Raw genomic sequence first — 6,421 nt, 5'->3', positions numbered from 1 at the left:
CGAGACACGTCTCCGGTCAATAACCAATAGCGGAACCTGGATGCTCATATTGGCTCCCACACATTCTACGAAGATCTTTATCGGTCAGACCGCATAACAACATACATTGTTCCCTTTGTCATCGGTATGTTACTTGCCCGAGATTCGATCATCGGTATCTCAATACCTAGTTCAATCTCGTTACCGACAAGTCTCTTTACTCGTTCCGTAATACATCATCCCACAACTAACTCATTAGTTGCAATGCTTGCAAGGCTTAAGTGATGTGCATTACCGAGAGGGCCCAGAGATACCTCTCCGACAATTGGAGTGAAAAATCCTAATCTCGAAATACGCCAACCCAACAAGTACCTTCGGAGACACCTGTAGAGCACCTTTATAATCACCCAGTTACGTTGTGACGTTTGGTAGCACACAAAGTGTTCCTCCGGTAAACGGGAGTTGCATAATCTCATAGTCATAGGAACATGTATAAGTCATGAAGAAAGCAATAGCAACATACTAAACGATCGAGTGCTAAGCTAACGGAATGGGTCAAGTCAATCACATCATTCTCCTAATGATGTGATCCCGTTAATCAAATGACAACTCATGTCTATGGCTAGGAAACATAACCATCTTTGATCAACGAGCTAGTCAAGTAGAGGCATACTAGTGACATTCTGTTTGTCTATGTATTCACACCAGTATTATGTTTCCGGTTAATACAATTCTAGCATGAATAATAAACATTTATCATGATATAAGGAAATAAATAATAACTTTATTATTGACTCTAGGGCATATTTCCATCAGTCTCCCACTTGCACTAGAGTCAATAATCTAGATTACACAGTAATGATTCTAACACCCATGGAGCCTTGGTGCTGATCATGTTTTGCTCGTGGAAGAGGCTTAGTCAACGGGTCTGCAACATTCAGATCCGTATGTATCTTGAAAATTTCTATGTCTCCCACCTGGACTAAATCCTGGATGGAATTGAACCGTCTCTTGATGTGCTTGGTTCTCTTGTGAAATCTGGATTCCTTCGCCAAGGCAATTGCACCAGTATTGTCACAAAAGTTTTTCATTGGACCCGATGCACTAGGTATGACACCTAGATCGGATATGAACTCCTTCATCCAGACTCCTTCATTTGCTGCTTCCGAAGCAGCTATGTACTCCGCTTCACACGTAGATCCCGCCACGACGCTTTGTTTAGAACTGCACCAACTGACAGCTCCACCGTTCAATGTAAACACGTATCTGGTTTGCGATTTAGAATCGTCCGGATCAGTGTCAAAGCTTGCATCAATGTAACCATTTACGATGAGCTCTTTGTCACCTCCATAAACGAGAAACATATCCTTAGTCCTTTTCAGGTATTTCAGGATATTCTTGACCGTTGTCCAGTGATCCACTCCTGGATTACTTTGGTACCTCCCTGCTAAACTTATAGCAAGGCACACATCAGGTCTAGTACACAGCATTGCATACATGATAGAGCCTATGGCTGAAGCATAGGGAACATCTTTCATCTTCTCTCTATCTTTTGAAGTGGTCGGGCATTGAGTCTTACTCAACTTCACACCTTGTAACACAAGCAAGAACCCTTTCTTTGCTTGATCCATTTTGAATTTCTTCAAAACTTTGTCAAGGTATGTGCTTTGTGAAAGTCCAATTAAGCGTCTTGATCTATCTCTATAGATCTTGATGCCCAATATATACGCAGCTTCACCGAGGTCTTTCATTGAAAAACTCTTATTCAAGTATCCCTTTATGCTATTCAGAAATTCTATATAATTTCCAATCAGAAATATGTCATCCACATATAATATTAGAAATGCTACAGAGCTCCCACTCACTTTCTTGTAAATACAGGCTTCTCCAAAAGTCTGTACAAAACCAAAATGCTTTGATCACACTATCAAAACATTTACTCCAACTCCGAGAGGCTTGCACCAATCCATAAAGATCGCTGGAGCTTGCACACTTTGTTAGCTCCCTTTGGATCGACAAAACCTTCCGGTTGCATCATATACAACTCTTCTTCCAGAAATCCATTCAGGAATGCAGTTTTGACATCCATTTGCCAAATTTCATAATCATAAAATGCGTCAATTGCTAACATGATTCGGACAGACTTAAGCATCGCTACAGGTAAGAAGGTCTCATCGTAGTCAATCCCTTAAACTTGTCGAAAACCTTTTGCAACAAGTCGAGCTTTATAGACAGTAACATTACCGTCAGCGTCAGTCTTCTTCTTGAAGATCCATTTATTCTCAATTGCTTGCCGATCATCGGGCAAGTCAACCAAAGTCCACACTTTGTTCTCACACATGGATCCCATCTCAGATTTCATGGCCTCAAGCCATTTCGCGGAATCTGGGCTCACCATCGCTTCTTCATAGTTCGTAGGTTTGTCATGGTCTAGTAGCATAACCTCCAGAACAGGATTACCGTACCGCTCTGGTGCGGATCTTACTCTGGTTGACCTACGAGGTTCAGTAACAACTTGGTCTGAAGTTCCATGATCATCATCATTAACTTCCTCACTAATTGGTGTAGGCGTCGCAGAAACCGGTTTCTGCGATGAACTACTTTCCAATAAGGGAGCAGGTACAATTACCTCATCAAGTTCTACTTTCCTCCCACTCACTTCTTTCGAGAGAAACTCCTTCTCCAGAAAGATTCCGAATTTAGCAACAAAAGTCTTGCCTTCGGATCTGTGATAGAAGGTGTACCCAACAGTCTCCTTTGGGTATCCTATGAAGACACATTTCTCCGATATGGGTTCGAGCTTATCAGGTTGAAGCTTTTTCACATAAGCATCGCAGCCCCAAACTTTAAGAAACGACAACTTTGGTTTCTTGCCAAACCACAGTTCATAAGGCGTCGTCTCAACGGATTTTGATGGTGCCCTATTTAATGTGAATGCGGCCGTCTCTAAAGCATAACCCCAAAACGATAGCGGTAAATCAGTAAGAGACATCATAGATCGCACCATATCTAGTAGAGTACGATTACGACATTCAGACACACCATTACGCTGTGGTGTTCCGGGTGGCGTGAGTTGCGAAACTATTCCGCATTGTTTCAAATGAAGACCAAACTCATAACTCAAATATTCTCCTCCACGATCAGATCGTAGAAACTTTATTTTCTTGTTACGATGATTTTCAACTTCACTCTGAAATTCTTTGAACTTTTCAAATGTTTCAGACTTATGTTTCATTAAGTAGATATATACATATCTGCTTAAATCATCTGTGAAGGTGAGAAAATAACGATATCGGCCACGAGCCTCAACATTCATCGGACCACATACATCTGTATGTATGATTTCCAACAAATCTGTTGCTCTCTCCATAGTTCCGGAGAACGGCGTTTTAGTCATCTTGCCCATGAGGCATGGTTCGCAAGTACCAAGTGATTCATAATCAAGTGGTTCCAAAAGTCCATGAGCATGGAGTTTCTTCATGCGCTTTACACCGATATGAACTAAACGGCAGTGCCACAAATAAGTTGCACTATCATTATCAACTCTGCATCTTTTGGCTTCAATATTATGAATATGTGTGTCACTACTATCGAGATTCAACAAAAATAGACCACTCTTCAAGGGTGCATGACCATAAAAGATATTACTCATATAAATAGAACAACCATTATTCTCTGATTTAAATGAATAACCGTCTCGCATCAAACAAGATCCAGATATAATGTTCATGCTTAACGCTGGCATCAAATAACAATTATTTAGGTCTAAAACTAATCCCGAAGGTAGATGTAGAAGTAGCGTGCCGACCGCGATCACATCGACTTTGGAACCATTTCCCACGCGCATCGTCACCTCGTCCTTAGCCAATCTCCGCTTAATCCGTAGCCCTTGTTTCGAGTTGCAAATATTAGCAACAGAACCAGTATCAAATACCCAGGTGATACTGCGAGCATTAGTAAGGTACACATCAATAACATGTATATCACATATACCTTTGTTCACCTTGCCATCCTTCTTATCCGCCAAATACTTGGGGCAGTTCCGCTTCCAGTGACCAGTCTGCTTGTAGTAGAAGCACTCAGTCTCAGGTTTAGGTCCAGACTTGGGTTTCTTCTCCTGAACAGCAACTTGCTTGCTGTTCTTCTTGAAGTTCCCCTTCTTCTTCCCTTTTCCCTTTTTCTTAAAACTGGTGGTCTAATTGACCATCAACACTTGATGCTCCTTTTTGATTTCTACCTCCGCAGCCTTTAGCATTGTGAAGAGCTCGGGAATCGTATTATCCATCCCTTGCATGTTATAGTTCATCACGAAGCTCTTGTAGCTTGGTGGCAGTGATTGGTGAATTCTGTCAATGACGCTATCATCAGGAAGATTAACTCCCAGTTGAATCAAGTGATTATTATACCCAGACATTTTGAGTATATGCTCACTGACAGAACTATTCTCCTCCATCTTGCAGCTGTAGAATTTATTGGAGACTTCATATCTCTCAATCCGGGCATTTGCTTGAAATATTAACTTCTACTTCTGGAACATCTCATATGCTCCATGACGTTCAAAACGTCGTTGAAGTCCCGGTTCTAAGCCGTAAAGCGTGGCACATTGAACTATCGAGTAGTCATCAGCTTTGCTCTGCCAGACGTTCTTAACATCGTCAGTTGCATCAGCAGCAGGCTTGGTACCCAGCGGTGCTTCCAGGACGTAATTCTTCTGTGCAGCAATGAGGATAATCCTCAAGTTACGGACCCAGTCCGTGTAATTGCTACCATCATCTTTCAACTTTGCTTTCTCAAGGAACGCATTAAAATTTAATGGAACAACAACACGGGCCATCTATCTACAATCAACATAGACAAGCAAGATACTATCACGTACTAAGTTCATGATAAATTTAAGTTCAATTAATCATATTACTTAAGAACTCACACTTAGATAGACATCCCTCTAATCCTCTTAAGTGATCACGTGATCCATATCAACTAAACCATGTCCGATCATCACGTGAGATGGAGTAGTTTTAACGGTGAACATCACTATGTTGATCATATCTACTATATGATTCACGCTCGACCTTTCGGTCTCCGTGTTCCTGTTGGGGATCGTAGCAGAATTTTAAAATTTCCTACGCATCACCAAGATCCATCTATGGAGTATAATAGCAACGAGGGGAAAGGAGTGCATCTACATACCCTTGTAGATCACGAGCGGAAGCGTTCCAATGAACGGGGTTGATGGAGTCGTACTCGCCGTGATCCAAATCACCGATGACCGAGTGCCGAACGGACGACACCTCCGCGTTCAACACACGTACGGAGCAACGACGTCTCCTCCTTCTTGATCCAGCAAGGGGGAAGGAGAGGTTGATGGAGATCCAGCAGCACGACGGCGTGGTGGTGGAAGTAGCGGGGATCTCGGCAGGGCTTCGCCAAGCTTCTGCGAGAGGGAGAGGTGTTGCAGGGGGAGAGGGAGGCGCCAGGGGCTGTGGTGCTGCTGCCCTCCCTCCCCCCACTATATATAGGGACCCTTGGGGGGGCGGCGGCCCTGGGAGATCAGATCTCCAAGGGGGGGGGCGGCGGCCAAGGGGGAAGGGGGGGTTGGCTTCCCCCCCAAGCCAAGTGGGGCGCCCCCCACCCCTAGGGTTTCCAACCCTAGGCGCAGGGGGGGCCCAAGGGGGGGCGCCCCAGCCCACTAAGGGCTGGTTACCTTCCCACTTCAGCCCATGGGGCCCTCCGGGATAGGTGGCCCCACCCGGTGGACCCCCGGGACCCTTCCGGTTGTCCCGGTACAATACCGATAACCCCCGAAACCTTCCCGGTGGCCGAAACTGGACTTCCTATATATAATTCTTCACCTCCGGACCATTCCGGAACTCCTCGTGACGTCCGGGATCTCATCCGGGACTCTGAACAACTTTCAGGTTTCCGCATACTAATATCTCTACAACCCTAGCGTCACCGAACCTTAAGTGTGTAGACCCTACGGGTTCGGGAGACATGCAGACATGACCGAGACGCCTCTCCGGTCAATAACCAACAGCGGGATCTGGATACCCATGTTGGCTCCCACATGTTCCACGATGATCTCATCGGATGAATCATGATGTCGAGGATTCAATCAATCCCGTATACAATTCCCTGTGTCAATCGGTACGTTACTTGCCCGAGATTCGATCGTCGGTATCCCAATACCTTGTTCAATCTCGTTACCGGCAAGTCACTTTACTCGTACCGTAATGCATGATCCCGTGGCTAACTCCTTAGTCACATTGAGCTCATTATGATGATGCATTACCGAGTGGGCCCAGAGATACCTCTCCGTCATACGGAGTGACAAATCCCAGTCTCGATCTGTGCCAACTCAACAGACACTTTCGGAGATACCCGTAGTGTACCTTTATAGTCACCCAGTTACGTTGTGACGTTTGGCACACCCAAAGTACTC

This window comes from Aegilops tauschii, chromosome 7 (assembly GCF_002575655.3).
Source record: "Aegilops tauschii subsp. strangulata cultivar AL8/78 chromosome 7, Aet v6.0, whole genome shotgun sequence".
Lineage (NCBI taxonomy): Eukaryota > Viridiplantae > Streptophyta > Magnoliopsida > Poales > Poaceae > Aegilops > Aegilops tauschii.
The sequence above is the reverse complement of the archived record's forward strand: the minus strand, read 5'-3'. Positions refer to the sequence as shown.